A 9455-nucleotide genomic window follows, 5' to 3' on the forward strand; every position below is an offset into this window, starting at 1 on the left:
TTTTAAATTTTAAAAAATACCAAAAAATAGGAGCTGGCTAATAAAAGTTTTCTTTTTCATTCAAGATATTATTTATTTATTTATTTATTTCATTTGTTTATTTACTATTTATTATTTAATTTTCTTTATTTGGCCAATCCTAATTTTAAAAGATGTTTATTTTAGCCTTTTCTACAAAATTCTAGCTGATAATTTAGGGGAACCTTTGTTAAAAAAAATTAGGGACTTTAGGGTAATTTTAACCTTGATAAATTTGTTTTATTTATTTATTTTTTGTAGTTTTCTATGTTTTGCCCTTAACAATTGCAAAAAATATTATAATAATTGCAGAAAAAAATCCCACAAAATAAAAAAAAAAAAATTCAAAGAGCTTCTCATTTTATATACGTACGCACACACTCACACACAATTAAGGAGTGTCTTTAACCCCTTTGCATCTTAATTTAAGTAAAACGCTTAGAGGATGTATAAAAATTGAGCTTTGATCCTAGTTCTTCGTTTTGCGTGCTATTACTCACGTGAATGTGAAAATGATAAATTCCTACCAAAATGTAGTGGGTAGGATATTTTTGAATTGGAACACAAGCTTGTTTCAATAATGTGTGGTTGCTATATGGTGAAATGACTTGATTAGTGGTGGAATTGTGTTAGAGTTCTTATATAGTATAAGCTTAAATTGAATGTTTGAAAACCCTAAAATACTTCGATGAATCCAATGATGGACCTCAAGGTGGTGTCTTGTGCATAATTTTGAGGATCTTAAGGTGAGGGTAATCGTCATCTTTGATAGGGTTAACCCAATATATAATGAAAGGTGAATATACATCATAACATATTCATATATAAGACCTGTTTTGTAATAGACCTCGAGGTAATGTCTTATGCATACCTTTGAGGATCTCAAGGTAGGGCCGGCTCTTTACAATATGTGGCCCTATGCGAATGATTTAATCAAGAATTTTTAATATTTTGTTTAATTTTTAATTTTATTTAAAATTAATTTTTCTAACTTTTTGAGATGCAAAATCACTAATTAAAGTTTTATATTCAAGATTTTCAAGTATTTCTTTTTCTATTGACAACATAGCCAATCTATTTAATCTTTCTTGTGACATAGTTGATCGCAAATAATTTTTTATAAGTTTAAGTTTTGAAAAACTTCTTTCTGCAGAAGCTACTGTCACATGTATCGTTAATAAAATTCTATAAGCAATAAATGCATTTGGAAAACAATCTATCTTTTTTATAAAGTTCAATGTTTCAATTGGTGTACTTGTTTCTTCCAAACTTTCTTTTAAAATTCTCCATTCTGAAAATAAATCAAAACCATTAATATCTGAATGTATTCCACATTTTAAAATATTCTCTAGTGTCAAACATTTTTGTTTCAAATTATTCTCATCTAATGATTTTAATATTTTTAAGTCATATAAAAAACCAAAAATATTCTCATATGTTTGAAATTGTTCAAATCTACTCTCAAATGAAATAATAACTTGATCTATTATGTATAAGAAAAAATTAATCTTAAAAGATTCTTCAACTGAGTGTGTTGTATCATCATTAGCATTCTCGCCAAATTGTTTTTTCTTATTAATTACACTTTTTTTACGAAATATATGTTCAATATTCATTTCAAGTGCAATCTCTTTTGTTGAAATCATAGAAGATATAAATTCATTCTCCCTATAATTTTTTAGAAAAACAATAAGACCTTTTAATTGATTAATGGCGACATCAATACGCATATCTTTTGAGTGTAAATTTTTACTAACACAATTAACAGCAAATAGTATGTCATACCAAATAATCATTCCTAGTAAGAATTCAAAATTTTCCATTTCATAAGTTGCTATACAATAAGATTCACTCTTTGTTTTTGGATCATCACTAGTTTTTTCTAATTGAAGTAAAGTATTTCTAATTTGAGAAGCTTGAAACCTTATTGCCTTAACACTCTCTATTCGACTTTCCCAACGTGTTTGTGATAATGATTTTACAGTTAAATTTAGTAAATATTCATTTAAAATTTTCCATCGTTTCGTAGAAGAAGAAAATAATGTATATATTCGTTGTACTACTCCAAAAAAAGTTATAGCTTTAGAACAACAATTAGCCATATCAAAAAGTACTAGATTAAAACTATGACAACCACACGAAGTGTAAGATGCTCAAGGATTTATATCTAATAGTCTCTTTTGTACACCTTGTTGTTTTCCTTTCATATTAGATCCATTATCATATCCTTGCCCTCTTATATTCTCAATACCAAGTTCAAATTTTTGTATGACATTTATTAGTTCATTAAAAACTCCTTCTCCTGATGTATCATCTACTTTTAGAAATTCTGTAAAATGTTCTTCTATTTTAATTGGACTTGTAGAAAGATTCAAATATCGTATTATTAAAGACATTTGTTCTTGATGACTTACATCCGAAGTGCAATCGAGTATAATTGAATAATATTTTGTTTCATTGATTTGCTTCATGATTTTCTTTTTAATATTAAGGGTTAACAAATTTATCAATTCATTTTGCATATTATGACCAAGATAATGATTATGAATTTCACCATGTTGAAAACGTCGAATATGTTATTTCATTATTGGATCAAATTCTGTTATCATTTCAATTAAATTTAAAAAAATTCCATTATTCTCTTGATAAATTAGTCCATTTTTCCCACGAAATGCCAATTTATTTTTAGCAAGAGTTTTCACAACAGAAATAATTCTCAATAATACTTTTTTCCAGTGTTTTTTTTCTTTGTTAATTTGTTCTTCTATATTTTTATCAATTGTTGTATTTGTTAACAATCTTAACTCTAAATCAGCCCATTTACTCATATTGAAAATATGTTCTTCACTAATTTCGTGACTTTTAAGTTTAGTACTAAGATTTTTCCAATCATTACACCCTTCATTAGCTAGTTGTTGGTTATTTAATTTTTGGCCAAATAACTTACAACAAAAACAAAATACTCTATCTAAATCTTTAGAATATATAAGCCATTTTCTATCATGTTTCTCTCCATTTGATAATTTTTGAATATAATATATATTTGAAAAATGTCTTGAATTTTCATCTTTTGGAAAAATTAAATCATTATCCCTAATAGGACCTTTTTCATCTAGTAAATTTAGTAATTTGGTATCTATATTTTCCCAATATTTTGGATCATAAATATTATCATCATTATTTTTTTTTCTTCTATATTTTTAAAATGTCTTTCAAAAGAAATATCATTAGTGAACATTTCCTGTATATCAATGTTATCTTTATCACTATTATTATTATTATTATTATTATTATTATTATTATTATTATCTATCATCATATTAGATTATAATTCCATCTTTGGAATTGATTGCTTGTTTCTTGGAGGATTTTCATCTTGCTCATTTATATTTTGCTTAGAAGTAAAAATAAATTTATCAAGAGCTCCCTTTTGAGATGACACTAATTCTTCTATTTTTTTTTCTTTCTTCGTTTTTCATATCCGGATTCATATTTTCTCGTTGACATAATTAAATTTCAAAATTAACACTAACTATAAATTGACAAATTATGTAAACAAATAAAAATAAATTTAATAAATCTATAAAAATAATAGATTGAAACAATATAACCTGATTATTATTATTATTGCAAATCGATCGGCAAGCGAGACTTTAGAGATATTGGATTCTTACCGGATACAACGCTCTAAGCTCAAAGCTTCCAAAATCTAAGAAAAAATAGAAAAAAAATTTAGAGTGAAAATAATAGAAAATTAATACACAAACATTAAAATCAAAATTAGCGTTGATGAAAATTACAGAGAATCGGAGGTCCGAAGATGATGAACACAAGAGTCGGAGCAAAAATCATAGAGAGACCAAGAGATGAGAGTGAGAGAGTGTGAGAGATGAAAAAAAAAATTTAGAGAGACTAAGAGAGAGAGATGAGAGTAATAGATAAATAGAAATATAATAAAGTTGTTAGTTGGAAAGTATAAGACTTGAAAAAAAAAGAATTAAATTGTGTTTATTTTAAATTTTAAAATATAATTTCATTTATTTGTTAGTTGGAAAGTCAATTATGGGAATAGAGCATAATAATTAATGTTAACATTATTTAATTAAAAAAAATATTAGGGCCCAAAAACTATATTATTATATTAAGAAAAAAATTGGGGGCCCTAGGCGGGCACCTCAACTGCCTAAAGGCGGAGCCGGCCCTATCTCAAGGTGAGGATAATCATCGTCCTGTGCGACTTTATCCAATATATTAAAGGTTGGTAAAATGCAAAATAAAAGAATGAAAGTCTTAAGGAGTTAAATTCAAAGATAATCATTAGTTAATTAGGTATTGTTTGCAGAATGGGTTTGAGGGGGGTGCCTAATACCTTCTCCTTGTATAAAAGTACTCCTTGACTTGGCTTTGAAACATAGACCGGAGACTATCAGTTAGTTGCTTTGCATGTAAAATCAAACCTTTTGCATGCTATGTGTTTGGATTGAAGGTTTCTTAAGCATTTTCTTGTGCACGCTCCACCTATAACAAGGCCTTCCTTTTCTAAGTTTAGCACAGAATACATTCCTTTGAGATACATGAGTCTCCTAATAGGTGCATGAAACATTCCACTCATGATGTACCTTATCCATTATAACTTTCAATGAATTCGGACTAGGGCTTTGGTAGCCTTGGGGCATACAAAGGCAGACTGGAAACCTATGATGATAGGAGTCTAGAGCCTTACCTCACATAGTGTACTGTAGAATCTATGACAGAGGTTAAAGCCTTAAAGATTGACATGACATCAGAAAATCCTTCTTTTTAGCAAAATCTTAATCCTTCTAATGTATGTATTGCATGTTATTTGTGCCTTTTTAATATACGTGTTGTGAAAAGAGTACTTTAATGCACGGTGAAAACACAAATTGAAAACAAAACAATCAATTCATGCACTCAACGATGAGTGATAGGGAAACAACAATCAATTACAAAGAGAATAAACGAAAGCAATAATCAAAGACACAAGATTTATGTGGTTCGGCAATGTACCTATGTACACGGGAGAAGCGACTAATTTTTACTATCACAATGTCAAGTTTACATCAAAGGTTATAAAAAATGGTATATAAATAAACCCTAAGCATACACAAGGCTTAAGCTACATCTAAATCACTCCTATAGCAATCCTCAGAAGAAAAACCTCCAAATCTTCCAATCTATTGATCTCCCATTTCAAATCCTGTGACTTGCACCTAATGAAACTGTCGATGGTTTCAAACAAACTGTCGACGGTTTGAAGGCGAGAGTTATTTCCCTTGTAGACTAAAACTTGAAACCATTGATGGTTGCCTACCGAGGCCAAAACATCGACTAAATCATCGTCCAAACCATCGACGGTTTCTTCTTGAAAATTTTTCCCTTGTTCTTTGCTTCACTATGCTTTTTCAATGCATGCATTCCACACCATATGAGCCACATCTCCAACAATCTCCACCTTGGCAATTATTTAGCACTTAGGATAAAACTGAAAGCATAACCCGCTGCTCCACCTGAGACAATAGATTGGGACCACCGCCCTTATAGCACGTGGAGACGTTGATCAAGTCCAAGCAATGCTTAAACTTATCCTTTGTGACAAGCTTTGTCAACATATTAGCTGCATTCTCAGTCATATGAAACTTCTCAAGTAGAAGTTCACCTAAAGCCACCTGTCCCCTAATCCTGTGAAACCGCACATCGATGTGCTTTGTCCTTACATGATGCACCTGGTTCTTCGCCAAATAAATGGAACTCTGACTATCACACGACAACCGAACTCCACCTTACTAGACACCCAGCTCCTTGACCAATTATGTAAGCCACAATGCTTTCTTGGTAGCCTCAGCCACTACCATGTGCTCCGACTTAGTCGTAGATAAGGCTACTAGCGACTATACCATATATGTAGAGACCCGAGAAAATAAAATAATAAAAATAAATGAGAAAATGAGGTTTTTGGCTGGAAAGGGAGAAAACCTGCAATGGTTTTCTAGAGGGAACAAAAAATCGGCCACGATTTTGGAATTACCGTGGAGCGGTAACGGGTAAACGGTAAAAAGGAAGCTGGTTAATAGAAAATTGGAGACGATTTTCTATAGTGGATATAAAACCATCGACGATTATGAGAAATTACCGCGCAATGGTAACAGGCAAATGGTAAAACGAGCCGGTTAAATAGAAAATCGGCGACAGTTTTCTGAGGGTTAAGGAAAACCGTCGATGGTTTGCTCTGCAGTGAGTGTATTAAAAAGGATCCTGCGAATGTTTTGTAAAACAACATAAAATCACTCACTCTCTCTCTCTCTCCCCCCAAACCCTACGAAGCTCCCTCCTTCTCTCTTCGATTTCGGCTCTGTTAAAGGTCAGATTGATGATTAGGAACCATCACGAGGTTCCTAAGAAGATTCTCTACAACGTAGGTGGAGTAGATTTTCAAATTAGGATTCCGAGGCACCATCCCAAAACTTGGGTAAGTGGTGTATTTTAGAAATTTTAAGTTATTTTAGAGTATGTGTAATCTAGGAAGTGTTATATGGAAATTATTCTAAGAGTTGAGTTGAATAATTTGGGGTAAATGTAAATTTTAGGTTTTTGGGCTGTGAACGCCGAAGGCCGTAGAAATTAGGTGTTTTAGCGAAATCTCAGTATGCTAAGTAAAGGGAATAAATTATATCAGATTTTTCTGAAAATTATGGGTTGAGAAATAAGAGAAAAAGGAATATGATATTTTACCTGAAATTTATTATGATATGAATATCATATGAAAATTGTGTGGCATATGAATTATATTGAACATATTTGAAATTTTGTTGAATAATTTACATCGAGAACTATGATGTTATGAAATGTGTATTGAGATATGAGATTTGAAATGTGGAAAAATGATGAGAAGTGATATGTACTAAAGAGGGTACCTTATGTGAAATATGGAAATGTTTTATGAGAAATGTTGAATAACGTGAAATTAGATATGTATATGTTATTATGAGACAAAATGAGTATTAAATTGATGAAATATCATTGAAATGATGAAATGGGTTGTGAATGTAGAAAATGAAAATACTGCAATGTGAAATCTACAATGTGAATCTTGAGATATGATTACTGAAAATGTAAACATTACAATGTTTGTGCTGCAATGAGAATGATGAAAAATGTGAATACTAGTTGTGAATACTGAAATGTGAATACTGTTATACGAATACTAAACTGCAAACATGTAGTTCCTACCGATGCCGATGGGGAGGAATGCTCAGTATGGAAATTGTATATGTGTAGTTTCTACTGATGCCGATGGGGAGGTATGCTCAATACGAAAATTGTTGTGTAGTCCTTACTGATGCTATTGGGAAGGTATGCTCGGTAGGGAAGGTAGGTTGTGTAGTTCTTACTGATGCTGATGTAGAGGTATGCTCAGTAAGGAAATTGTGTATGTGGAGTTCCTACTGATGCCGATGGGGAGGTATGTTGAGTATGGGGATTGTGTGTATAATGCTCCTGCTGATGCTGTTGGGGAGTTACGCTTAGTACGAAAACCATATTGTGATATTCCTACTGATGTCGTTGGGGAAGTATGCTCAGTATAGGAACCATATTGTGATGTTCCTACTGATGCTGTTAGGGAGGAATGCTCGGTATGGAAAGTAAGTATGTGTTGAGAGTTAAAATTTGGGTTCTATTGTATTATGTAAAGTACACATATGTAGATTTACGTATTCATGGATATTTATTAAGTTAGAACATATTCTTAAGAAGAAAAGATATTGAATGTGCATTTAAGAATTGAAAGCTTATGTAAAGCTATAGAGTATGAGTATGAGAAATGAAATAGTGTGTGTTTAATAACATAAATAACTAGGGTGAAGCAAAACTCTCTGGCTGAGGGCTTACTGAGTAAGGTGAGTGCCCTAATAAGTATAAGTTGTAACCGCACCCAAGTTAATTGGGTAAGGTTACAAACAATATCAGAGCAGATGGGCGTTACATGTATGAGCGTGTAATCTCCCCTATTCTCGGGAACTTTGCTGGTAAACGGGGGTTATATATGAATGAAAAGGGAAAAGAAAATTAAAGCGTCTAAAAGCTTATGTTGTATATCTATATGATTATGATTATGGAAATGATATATTTTCTCAAAAGATATTATCATTGAAATGAATATATGTTATGATATAATGAATCTCATATTGCCACATACTGTAGATAATTTATTCCGTCTTACTGAGATGTGTCTCACCCAATTATTTAAATATTTTAGGAAACCGAGATAGACCTGGTAATAAAGCTTCGAGATAGAGGGAAGCTGATACCCTGAGTAAACAGGGTGAGTATTATGAGCTAGGGATGGAGGATTCCCCTAGAGTATTTTGTGTTTCTTTTTGAGAATGTGTTATACATGTATATATGGATGAATTAGTACTCTGGTATATGTATTTGCTATGGTATGTATTTATAAATGACTTCTGCTGTTAGGTTTGTGTATTTGAGTATGACTGCAAACCTGGTACCCCTTTTGGGTCGGGTTATGTATAAATGGTATCAGAGGTGTTGACGTGGCCGATATGAGTTTTGAATGTTTATGTGATGATTTGTATTTATTTTTATGAAAAAAAAATGATATGAAAAATCGGGGCGTCACAGTTTGGTATAAGAGCCTACGTTGCTAGGTTCTGTATATTTTAGTAAACAGCGGAATACAATACTAGAGTATAGGAATGAATATTAACAAGATATGAGTCTATTGTTGTTAGAGGATGAGGTTGGAATTTAGGGTTCTGTCTTGCGACCTAGAGGCAGGAGTTCCGTGGTTGTTTCTATTTTTTTCCTAGCCGGGGTGACGATTTTAGGAAAACCATAAATAGGTGTGAGATAGAGAAATAATAAATAGAACTCAGATATTCAGGTAAGGAAAAATATGTTATGTCAGATAATTTAGATATTTTATCAGTATAGCACAGTATCTAAATGTGAGTTACAGAGTATGGTTTTTAAACCAAATAAGGCATGGAAATTATACGTACTACAATTTATATTTATAGAATTTTAGACAGATTTACAAATTTATGATTATATAGTTTTTACAAAGTTATGAAATACAGTTTTATTTACAAAACTACGGCTATACATAGTTTTATAGAATTACAGTTTACATGGTTATACAGAATTGCAATATACAGTATTTTACAGAACCATGTTTATACAACATTATACATAACCATGTAATACAGTATTTTATAAAAACATGTATATACAGAATGTTTTACAGTACCATGATTATACAGAATGCTTCATAGAACCATGATATACAGAGTATAGAACCATGACATACAAAAATATAGAATGTAGAGAAATATAGATTATACAAAAATACAAATTATACAGGATTTAGAGCATCATGGTTAATATAGATGATATAGTAT

The sequence above is a fragment of the Malania oleifera genome, chromosome 4, assembly GCF_029873635.1.
Source record: "Malania oleifera isolate guangnan ecotype guangnan chromosome 4, ASM2987363v1, whole genome shotgun sequence".
NCBI classification, from domain to species: domain Eukaryota; kingdom Viridiplantae; phylum Streptophyta; class Magnoliopsida; order Santalales; family Ximeniaceae; genus Malania; species Malania oleifera.